Source organism: Arvicanthis niloticus, chromosome 28 (genome assembly GCF_011762505.2).
Source record: "Arvicanthis niloticus isolate mArvNil1 chromosome 28, mArvNil1.pat.X, whole genome shotgun sequence".
Taxonomy (NCBI): domain Eukaryota; kingdom Metazoa; phylum Chordata; class Mammalia; order Rodentia; family Muridae; genus Arvicanthis; species Arvicanthis niloticus.
Genome location: NC_133436.1, coordinates 8,801,839 through 8,813,717, shown reverse-complemented (window position 1 = coordinate 8,813,717; position 11,879 = coordinate 8,801,839). Strand labels below are relative to the sequence as shown.

Sequence of the window (11,879 nt, the reverse complement as noted above, 5' to 3'; positions counted from 1 at the left end):
GTTGCTGTAGTCTAAGCTGCATAGTAACTTTCAGGCTAGCCTGGGCTACGCTAATTATAGTATAAGATCCTGTTTCAAAAAAGGCCAAAGTGGATGGCAAAGGTCAATCAATGCTAGCCTCAGCTAAATAGGCAATTTAAGGGGAGCATGAACTACATTTGACCCTGTCTCGACACTATAACAAAAGGGTCAAATGTCATAGTGAAGCCTGTAATCCCAGCGCTGAAGAGGTTGAGTTGGAGGAGCACCGAGGGTTAAGGCCAGGCTAGACTTGGAGGAGCACTTAATGTAAAGTCAGTAAATGTAATGTAAAGCCCAAACAGTCAGTTTGGGCTTCCTAGCAAGATCCTGTCTCAAAACAGAAAAAACAACAAAACAACTAAAAATAAATAAAAACTGAAATGACGATAAATAAATTTGCAAGCATAAAGAAAAAAAAGAATAATTTCTACCCACTGGGCTTTTAAGAAATTTGCCCATATCACGTGGAGTCATTTCTAAGAAATTCTGGGGCTAAGGAGGGGGACAGGCAGACGATGCCTGTTGGCAGCATATTAATTGTTCTTCTGTTGCTGGGATGAAACACCATGACTAAGGCAACTTATAGAAGAAAGGGTTTATTTGGGTCTATGGTACCAACAGGATGAAAGTCCATCACCATCGAGGCAGAGAAATGTGGCAGCCTGCAGGCATGGTGCCTGGAGCTAGAAGCTGAAAGCTGAGGGTGGACATCTTGAAGGAATGCAGAGAGAACACACTGGAAATGCCAGTCTTTAAACTCTCAAAGCCCACCCTCAGTGACATACCTCTTCTAGCAAGGCCACACCTCCTAAGCCTCCCCAGAACCACCAACTGAGGACTCAGCAACTGAGGACCAGAGACCAAGGTGATAGTTAACTATCTAACAACTGCAGACCTATAACACCAGCACTTCCTAGATGAATGAAGGAAGAGCAGGAGTTCAAGGCCAACATTGGTTACATAGTGAGTGTGAAGTCAACCCGGGTTGCCTGAGACCCTTCTTTTAAAAGCCAAATGACAACAGCACCCTTTCTTGATGAGAGAAACGGGTTTCCAGCCTCCATGCCCTTCTCTGGAAACTGTTTCCTGGGATGTGATCCATGTCACACTCATGGATGACCAAGGTCTTCTGTAAGAAAAGCAAGCACTCCTTACTGGCCAGGCCATCTCTCCAGCTCTGAAGGAAACATTTCCTGTAGTGAGTTGGTTGTGCATATAATTCCAATTTTATCCTTTTGGGTCATTTTTATTCAGTCATACGAAACTATGTTCTCTCTGTTCTGAAGGAATGAAAGGACTGAAATAGTCGTGCATAAGAAAAATTTTTGTATGTATTTAGAAGCATAAAGATTCCAACAAGTGGATCTTGGACTCAGTGTGAATCAAATTTAGTTGGTAACAAATTCAAAACCCAAACACTCCTAATACTGGGCTGATTCAGACTTGCAAACTCTGTGCCTTCCCCACCCTAGGCAGAGAATGGAAGCCTTGTCCCGACCAAGTGGCAGCGTAAACCTCTCAGGAGCTCAGCTGCAAAGGTCATTCCTTACCACTCTGATTTATTGGTGTGTGCTTCTGGTCAAAACACAACTCTTAGAATGGTTCTCTGTTAGGCAAATGGAGAATGTGAAAGTATTCCCTAAAGCGCTTACTACGAAGGGGTGGCTCTGTGAAACACCGAAACCCCATCGGGCCTCTTCATGCTGCTGGGCTGTGTGTGCTTCAGTGTTTCCAGGAATCAAACAGAACCATTGAGCACGCCAGACTTCTCTCAAAAAGAAGATATAAAGAAGAGTCAGAGGACGAAGGTTGCCTGTCGGTCTGGTGGGAGGTATACCTTGGTCTTCTATGTTGGCCTTGTTCTCTGAGACCATTCTCTAGGGAGGTGATGATTGATGTCTCCACATTCCACAGCGACCCTTCAAAAGTCACCACCCTCACACAGTCCCTGCTCGCTCGCTCGCTGACTCCCCTTTACTGATTCTTCTACTTTCCACCTGTTGCTATCATAAAGTGATGCTGATCAGAGCAACTTAGGAGAGAAAGCATTTCTTTGGCTCACATTGCCAGGTCAACAGTCCATCCCTGAGGGAAAGTCAGGGCAAGAACACAGCAGGAACTGAATCAGAAACCATGGCAGAATATTGCCTGCTAGTTCACGATTAGCTAGCTTCCTTACATAGTCCTGGATCAACGTGCCTAGGGGTGGTACCACCACAACGAGCTGGGCCTGCCTGCATCAGTTGAAGGTCAAGGCAATCCCCCACAGACTTGCCCACAGACCAAAGTGATATAGGCAGTCTTTCAGCTGAGTCTTTTCAGATGACTCTAGGCTCTGTCAGGTTGACAATTAAAGCTAATTAGGACACTAACTTTGAATCAACTGCTTTGGTCTGATCCCACCCCCTTTCTTTGGAAGTGGGGATGTGACTGGGTCCTGAGGCCAGTGATACCATGAACAGGGTGATCAGACTTTTTAAATTTTGTTTGTTTGTTTGTTTGTTTTTGAGACAGAGTTTTTCTGTGTAGCCCTGGTTGTCCTGAAATTCACTCTGTAGACCAGGCTGGTTTTGAACTCAGAGATCTGCCTGCCTTTGCCTTCAGAGAACTGGTACTTATGGCATGAGCCACTATGCTTGGCTAGGATGACTTTTATAAAAGAGAACCCAGGCAGTTGCTTATAGACCCTCATTGCTAAGCCTGCCTGTTCTCTCAGGTTCTAACTCTAAAAGGTGTCATGTTTCTTTTCCTTCTTTTCTCCACCCCCCCCCCCCCGTGTGTGTGTGTGTGTGTGTGTGTGTGTGTGTGTCTCCCCTTCTCTCTGTGTCTCTCAGTCTTTGTCTGTCTCTGTGTGTCTCTGTCTCTGTCTCTCTCTCTCTCTCTCTCTCTCTCTCTCTCTCTCTCTCTCTCTCTCTCTCTCTCTCTCTCTCTGTGTGTGTGTGTGTGTGTGTTGGGGAGAGGATATACCCGCCCAGATCCAAAGCAAGTCTTCTGGCATTCTGGTAATTCACCTCTCTCTCTGAACACCTCTTCCTCACCCCATGCACCTCAGTGCAGGCTTCTCCCTTCCTCTCATCCAGCTCCCTGGGCTCCACAGCTGCTAACAGTTAAAGCTTCAAAGTCAAAGTTTCTGGGTTTATGCTACAGAGCCCTTCTCATTTAGGCCTCTTTCAAGGAGAGGGAGAGAGACTAGATTAGGTCCCAGGGGCATGCTGTGTTGTTTTCCTCTCTAATAAAATTGCTACTGGGCCTAAAATAAAATAAAAGAGGACCTAGAGAGCCAGGGCACAGCCAGAAAGTTCCATCCACAAATCAGGAAATATTTCTCACCAGTCAAGTATTCTGCAGGTTTGAACTTGGACCTTATGGCCTCTGTAACTGTGAGAAGTAAGTTTCATTTCCTTTAAAATTTTTATTAATTTATAATTTGTAAAGTTTATTAGTTTAAAATTCTCCCTCTTCTTCCCTCCTTCCCTCCCTCTCTCTATCTTTCTCTCTATGTGTATACACTAAGTAGATGCTTGCACAGGCCAAAAGTATTGGGTCCCCCTGGAGCTGGAGTTACAGGTCAATGGGCAGGACTTAAACTGACTTACAGAAGGTCTCCTGCTGTGGGTAGAGGCCCTGGCTGCTTACTGGCCACAACGACTGAACATACAGATATGTTCATAGTCACAGGACAAAGCAACTTCCCATCTATTGAATTTCATATTTAAAATATGAGCTGGGGTTCTACATGACCCCTTTTTATTTCGCTTTTAAAAAAATTCTTCTATTCTTTTTAAAAATATTTTACAGATTTTCTTCAAAGTTTCAGAAATCAAAACAAATAACAGAACACTCCTCCACCCATGAATGGTACCCTATGATGTAGGTACGCTTGACACAGGGACCGGTTTACCCCACGTGGGGAGAGGAGATGGGAGGAGAGTGAGATTCTAATATCCCATTCAAAGGTACAAGTCTAGTGACTCAGCTTCCTCTAGCCAAACCTACTTCTTCTTTTCTCGATGCAGGCTGTGCTCAATGCTTTTAGGTCAACTTGACACAGGCTAGAATCATCTGAGAGGAAGAAACCTCAACCAAGAAAATGCCTCTATAAGATCAGGCTGTAGCAAGCCAGCTGTGGCGCAGCGGCTAAGGTAGCCGCCGGCAGAGGGCGAGCCCGTGCCCTCTGCTCTCTCCCCGTATGACTCTGCCCGAGTTTAATGGGGAAAACAAAACAAAACAAAACAAGAGTTTAGCGGGGCGGTGGTGGCGCCTGCCTTTAATCTCAGCACTTGGGAGGCAGAGGCAGGCGGATTTCTGAGTTCGAGGCCAGCCTGGTCTACAGAGTGAGTTCCAGGACAGCCAGGGCTACACAGAGAAACCCTGTCTCGAAAACCAAACCAAACCAAACCAAACCAAACCAAACCAAACCAAACCAAACCAAACCAAAAAAAAATCAGGTTTAGGCAAGGTAGGCAAGCCTGTAGGGTATTTTCATAGTGATTGATGTGGGAGGGACCAGTCCATTGTGGGTGGTGCTATCCCTGGGCTCTGGGCTCGTGGTCCTGGGTTCTATAACAAGCCTTGAAGAGCAAGCCAGTAAGCAGCACCCCTCAAGCAGCACCCCTCCATGGCCTCTGCATCAGCTGAACCTGCCTCCAGGTTCCTGCCTTGTTTGAGTTCCTGTCCTGAATTCCCTCTGCTGTGGAAGTGTGAGCCAAATAAACCCTTTCCTCCCCGAGTTGCTTTTGGTCATGGTGTCTCTTCACAGCAATGGCAATCCTAACTAGGACACATGGCCATGCTGTTTTCTAGGCTGATGTTGGACTCCCCGGCTCCAGTGATCCTCTGGCTTCCGCTACCTGAGTTTCACTCCTTCCCACCCTAGAGCCACATGCTGGGGGCCAAGTCTTCAAGTCCAAAAGTACATGGTCTTTGGGGACATCTCAGATATCAGACTAGTCGTGTCTGTTGTGCTGTGTTGGTTGTCTTCTGTTGTGGTGTGCCGTATTGAGGTTTTCGTTCGTTTTTGAGACGGTCTCACTATGTATATCCTTGGCTGGTCCGGAACTCACTCTGTAGACCAGGCTGGCCTAGATCGCACAGATCCACCTGCCTTTGCTTCCCAAGTGCTGGGATCAAAGGTGGGCATCACCATGCCTGGGGGCCTGGATTGGGTTTTGCTGGGCTGTATCTGCTGTGTTCTGTGTGATGGTGTATTGTGTGTGCTGTTGTACACTTTTGGGCACAAAGAAAAAAGCAGTCAGAGATGACTACAGGAAGGGAAACTCTTGGATTTGTACCAGGGAGGCTGAGTCACCCGATCAAGCCAGTCTCGCCAGCTTGCTATTTCTGACACTGGCCACACTGCCTCTGGAGACTGGGCCGCTGCCACTATGGCCCCAGAAGGCCACCACAATGACATTCTAGCCAGTTATTTGTCCTCTCAAAGTGCTGGCGAGGGAGCATTAGAAATGTCAGTCAGTGCCCATGCTCCCAGGGCGGGCATCTGGGCCTCCACAGATGACAAGGGTCTGTTCTGTCTGTGCCTTTGGCAACCACACACGTCTCATTTGGACGCTCCCTGGCCTATGTCAACCTCCCCCCGCCCCCTTTCTCTGTTCACTGTCCTCAGTTATCATGTGCAGATCCAAGACTAGGTGGGGGGGGGGGTGTGCTGTCCTTCTATGTCTCCTCTCCTTGCTCTGAAGTCATTTCTCTGGGGTTAAAGAGAAGCTTCAAACTGACAAGAAGAGCTGGGAACAGAGCTCAGGTGGTAGATGTGTGCCTCGCATGCATGGAGTCCAGGGTTCCCCAGGGTTTGATTCCCAGCACCACTTAAACCTGGAGGTGGAGGCAGTAGTGCCAGGATCTCAAGGTTGTCACTGACTATACAGCACAGCAAGTTCAAGACCAGCATTCTAAATAGTCATCATCCTTTTTTAAAAAAAAAAATATTATTTATTTAATGTATATGAGTACACTGTCATTTTATTTAATGTATATGAGTAGCTGTCTTCAGACACACCAGAAGAGAGCATTACACAGTTCCCATTACAGATGGTTGTGAGCCACCATGTGGTTGCTGGGAATTGAACTCAGGACCTTTGGAAAAGCAGTCAGTGCTCTTAACCACTGGGCCATCTCTCCAGCCCAATATTCATCATCCTGAACGAGCCTCTGAAAGAAAATTATATTTTTTTTTCATTCATTTCATATCCTGTTGACAAGATCTATGTATCAAATGTGGTGAATTCCATGGTACAGTTTTTGCATCTATGCAAATAAATCAATGAATAAACATGAGTTATATAACCACAGGCTGTCTGTACTTTTACAAATCTATGATTTTTTTTTTTTTTTTTTTTTTTTTGCAAGCTTCCTTAGTGTTTACATGTCCTGGCCACTTTAGCTTCAGGTTTAACTTGCATAAATAATGATATGCAAATTAAATTTCACCACCTTGTAAGAAGTAGAGACTACAATGGTCTACTGCACGTTTGTTGTCTTGAGTTTTGTTTGCCCAGCACTGGGGTTGGAATTGAGGCTTTGCATATGTGAAACTGCACCCCGGCCCTGAGACTATAGTTGTGTCCTTTTAACTGAGGTGTGGCTTCCCTTAGTCCCACGATGCCAGCTGCCGTCTGAAGACGCCAAATGGAAAATTCTGAAAAGTAGACAGTTCATGTGTTTTAAATTGTGCACCGATTTGAGTGGCCCAGTGAGATCTGGCATGGCCTGTTTCCCTCTCGCTTGGGACATTCACCATCCCTCCATGCAGTGCATCCACACTGTATATGCTACTTCCTGTGAGACAACCATCTCAGTTAACAGATTGACAAGGTTTCACAGTGCTTAAGTCCAGGCAACTCTTACTTTGCTTAATAATGGCTCCAAAGTTCAAGAGTCATGGTACAAAGAGGCTGCAGAGTGCTGACAACAAAGAGAGGGTAGATTACCTTTGTCTATGGTGCAGGGTTAAGGATACTTGAGTGTTCAGGCATCTGCTGGAGTGTTAGAACATATTCCCCTCGGATCAGGTGGGGCTGCCCTAAGACTATTTCCTGTTTACAGGCACTCTTTTCAAGGCTTCCTATGCTTAACTCACTTGATATTTCCAGCCATACAAGTGTCTTCTCTCATCCCCAGCTCAGAAGGCAATGTCCTACAATTAAACTGTGACTGTCTGACTCCAGCCTCCGCTCTTTGTCTTGTCAGATTCATTTCTAGACTGACCGATGCTTTGTTCCCCTATTTCCCTTGTAGGAGAAGATAAGACATGTTCCTGGGACACAGATGATTCGGAAAGCCACTGGGGAAAAACATTAAGCTGTTCTATCAAGTTTAATATTGTCCAGAGAGATAACTACTGCCTGGCAGAAAAGCAAACTGTCAATGTTCTGGTTCCTTCCCTGTCCCCTGCCTTCCTCCTCCAGCCCAGCTGCTGAGGTTTGGTGTATTAAGGCTAAAGTTTGGGGAGGAGACGAAACAGGGACCACTCCAAAGCTCTTATCTCACACTCGACAGGGAGGTTATGCTACTCCTGAGGGCAGGCAGTGGAGAGCCCAGTACTAGCTTGCATCTCAGCGGACTGGATGCTGAGTGACTGGCAGGTGTGTGAAAATCCTTTCTTTGTGAACTGTGTCTGCCTAGAATTTGCTCCCACTGAAATTAGATCCTGGGGTCTGGGGCCTCAGGAAAGCAGATGACATCAATGTTCCGGAGCAGAACCTGGCAAAGACTGAGGGAACAGAATGAAAACATTGGACAGATGGGGCTGCTAACATGAAGGGCAGTCCTGAAGCATCATGGGAAAAGGAGAAAAATTAGATGCCGAAAACAGAAGGCTCAGGGGCATGAAAAAATATTTGAACAACGGATTAGGAAGAATGAAATTACTTTAAGAATTAACAGGACACGGAGTTATGAATAAAAATAAATTATGCAATAATTGGCCAGTATCTGTATCTTTTGCCAGAGAGTTTTAAGTAATTTTAAACAATTGTAAAGTCTTCAAGGATCTAGGGCACTTTCTGTTTCTGGAGCCTCTTCCTGAGTTGGGGTGATCCAGGCTGGGCAGTCACCGTTGGTCTGCAGCGTCTAGTTTCTTTGATGGCTTGCATCTCTCAATAAATGTTGAGTGAAATAGTGAAGAAAACTTTCTTCCTACAAAAAAAAGCACTTAGTAACAAATAAATGATTTGCCCTTTTCCCACTTCTGTGTGTCATACCCAGTTTGGTTTTGAAGGTTCCAGCCATCTGTAATGCCTTTGTTTAATATCGTTATGGACCACAGTGGCTTAATATGTTAAAGGTGCTTGCCTCCAAACCTGATGATCTGAGTTCAATCCTTGGCATCTACATGGAGGAAAGAGAGAATCAAAGTAATTCTCTGATATCCTAACCCCACAAAATAAATATAAGAAAAATTTTAATCTACTTATATATGTATTAATCATTACTCTAAATCTCCCTACACAAGCACACACACACACACACACACACACACACCACACACACACACACACACACACATACCACACACACATACCACACACACACACACACACACACACACACACACACACACACCTTCTGCCTGCTTGACATGGAGTCTTCCATCTCCCAAATTGGCCAGGAACTCACTATGTAGCTGGGATTGATCCTCCTGCCTCCACTCCACTTCCCCTGTGCTGGGATCACAGGCATAACTCCAAGCTTGGTATTATGCAGTGTACAGTGCTAGGTATTGAACTTACAGCCTCGTCTTAGTCAAAGCTCTCTTGCTGTGAAGAGTCACCACGGCCATGGCAACTCTTATAAAAGAGAGCACTTAGTTGGTTGGGGTTGGCTTTGAGAGGTTTAGTTCATTGTCATCATGGCGGGAAGCATAGTGGCATGCAGGCAGACACGGTGCTGGAGAGGTAGCTGAGAGTTCTATATCTGGATCTGCAGGCAGTAGGCAGAGATATATAATGGGACTTTTTCAGACCCGCCAGCAATATAAATAATGACATAGAGGCTTTTAATATATATATATATATATATATATATATATATATATATATATATATTTGGTTTTTCGAGATAGGGTTTCTCTGTGTAGCCCTGGCTGTCCTGGAACTCATTCTGTAGACCAAGCTGGCCTCGAACACAGAAATCTGCCTGCCTCTGCCTCCCAAATGCTAGGATTAAAGGCGTGCACCACCACTGCCCAGCCTTTTTTTTTTTTAATATTTTAAAGTGTAAGTCTTTTGCTGGGTAGTCTCCCCGCTACTCTAACCTGACTAATCCTGGCACTCTGTCCTGCCACACGGCCAGCTTGACTGCTCTGCTCTGGTCCATCCATTCACCTCCATGTCTGTTGGCTGAATTCCTGCCTCTCAATTCTTTTCCCTATCTCTTCCTGGAGGTTCTGCCTTCCACTTCCTGCCCAGCTACTGGCCGTCAACTCTTTGTTAAAGCCAATCAGATACAATTCTAGTTTGCCTTAGACAGGTGAAGAAGAGTCAAACATTTATAAAATATGAGGTTCTGTCCCTACAGAATTAACAATTGAATATACAGAGACACTGTGTACCTCAACAGGGGGTGGAGAGAGAGAGAGAGAGAGAGAGAGAGAGAGAGAGAGAGAGAGAGAGAGAGACTGACTAACTTAAGACTGGCTTAAGCATTTGAAACCTCAAAGCCCACCCACTTCATTGGATAGACCACACCTCCTAATAGTGCCACTCCCTATGAGCATGTGGGGCCATTTCCATTCACACCACCACAGGCCTCAGGCATGCTAGGCAATCACTCTACCAGCTGAACTACATTTCCAGCCCCTATGTTTTTACATCACTCCCCAGTCAACACTGTGTCACACATGCAAATGATACTTTTTGTGTGTGTGTGTGTGTGTGTGTGTGTGTGTGTGTTTTTCAGGCCTAGAAAGAATTGTATCATAATCTGTCATTTTCTGCATCTTTCCCCCATTTACCTTTATGCTTAGTGACTCACTTTTTTTCTTCTTTTCTTTCCCGTATTGGGTCTAGAAGTTAGGGCCTTCTAGGTGAGGTAAGTGCTGTTTCACTGAGGGCCACGCTCTGCCTGTTTTCCATGGTTGCTGTGTGGTATACTGTCCCCCTGTTTTAACTGCTGAAATATATCCTACTAGGTAAATATACCACCCTTTATTTACCTTCTCAGTGGAATGTGTCTATTTGTGTTTTTTAAAAAAATAATGTTTATTGATATAATGAGTGCTCTATCTGCATGTAACCAGCATGGCAGAAAAGTTCATCAGATCCTGTTATAGACAGTCATGAGCCACCATATGGTTGGTGGGAATTGAACTCAGGACTTCTTGAAGACAAGCCAGGACCAGTGCCCGCTGAGCCATCTCACCAGACCCATGGTTTTATTAGTATTATTATCATCATCTTCTTTAATCTTTTTTTTTTTTTTTACAGTCCATTCTGTAATTTTTTTTACACCCTCCATTCTGCCCTCCGACATTCCTCATCCCATTTCCCCCCACTCATCTCCAAAAGGATGTCCCCACCCTACCCCTCACCCTGCCAGGCCTCCCCATTCCCTGGGGCCTCCAGCCTCTCAATGATTAGGTGTGTCTTCCCTGACTGAGTTCAGACCTGGCAGTCCTCTGCTGTATATGTGTCAGGGCCTCATATCAGCTTGTGTATGCTGCCTGGTTGGTGGCTCAGTGTCTGAGAGATCTCGGGGGTCCAGGTTTGTTGAGACTACTGGTCTTCATATAGGCTCACCCTCCTACTCAGCTTCTTCCAGCTTTTCCCTAATTCAACCACAGGAGTCCCTGGCATCTGTCCATTGGTTGCATGTAAGTATCTGCTTCTGTCTCAGTCAGCTGCTTGTTGGGCCTCTTGGAGGGGAGCAATGCTAGGCTCCTGTCTGTAAGTACATCACAGCATCAATAATAGTGTCAGGCACTGGAGACTCCCCTTGAGATGGGTCCAAGGTGGAATGGTCACTGGACCTCCTTTCCCTCAGTCTCTTCTGCATTTTTGTCCCTGCAGTTCTTTTAGGCAGGAACAATTCTGAGTCAGAGTTTTTGACTGTGGGATGGCAACCCCATCCCTCTATTTGATGACTTATCTTTCTATTGGAGGTGTGTTGTGAGTGGTATTAGAAAATGCAGCTTGGCCAGGCAGTGGTGGCGCACGCCTTTAATCCCAGCACTTGGGAGGCAGAAGCAGGCGGATTTCTGAGTTCGAGGCCAGCCTGGTCTACAGAGTGAGTTTCAGGAGGACAGTCAGGGCTACACAGAGAAACCCTGTCTGAAAAAAAAAAGAAAAAGAAAATGTAGCTTGTCAAATAAAGGCTAGAGTTGGTGACTGGGCAGGAGAAGGGGAGGTGGCGGAAAAGTTTGGGAGAGAAGGAGGAGAGAGGAGGAGAGGCAAGATGGCAGGAGATGTTACCCTCGTGTCTCTAGCAGTTATTCATAGAAAGGTTAGGTAATTGGGTTAACAATTCTAATTGTGTGGGTATCTTGTGTATTGAGTATTCGTTGATATATAAATTTATTTGGTTAATCTTAAACATTAAGAGTCTTATTTCTACTGGGTACTGGGAATTGTTAGATCTACCGCATGGGGGTGGCGGTTATTCCCTGGATTTGGGGGGCTGGATGCCACAAAGCTGACCAGTGGAGGCAACAGCCATGCCAACGTCTTGTGGGTCCCAGGCTGGCACTACTGGCCAGCTGGTGCCACTGCTAGTGCAGGAACTTAGAGCAGGAACATGGCGGTCAGGCCGGGAGCTAGCTGGAGCTGAGCTGGCCGGAGCTGCTTTTTCTAATACCTCCGACAACATAGGTGGATTCTACAAGTTCCCTCTCCCTACTGTTGGAC

At 45.8% G+C, this 11,879-nt stretch overlaps 1 long non-coding RNA gene across 4 annotated transcripts in view; it reads right to left on the bottom strand.

Moving 5' to 3' along the window:
* Positions 1 to 7,932: 7,932 nt before the first annotated feature.
* LOC143440046 (uncharacterized) overlaps positions 7,933 to 11,879 on the bottom strand; it is an 87,777-nt gene continuing 83,830 nt past the window's right edge. For all 4 annotated transcript variants that reach the window (XR_013107955.1, XR_013107956.1, XR_013107954.1 and 1 more), the window contains exon 3: positions 7,933 to 8,367. This is a non-coding gene — a long non-coding RNA (uncharacterized LOC143440046). The remainder of the gene's footprint in view (positions 8,368 to 11,879) is intronic.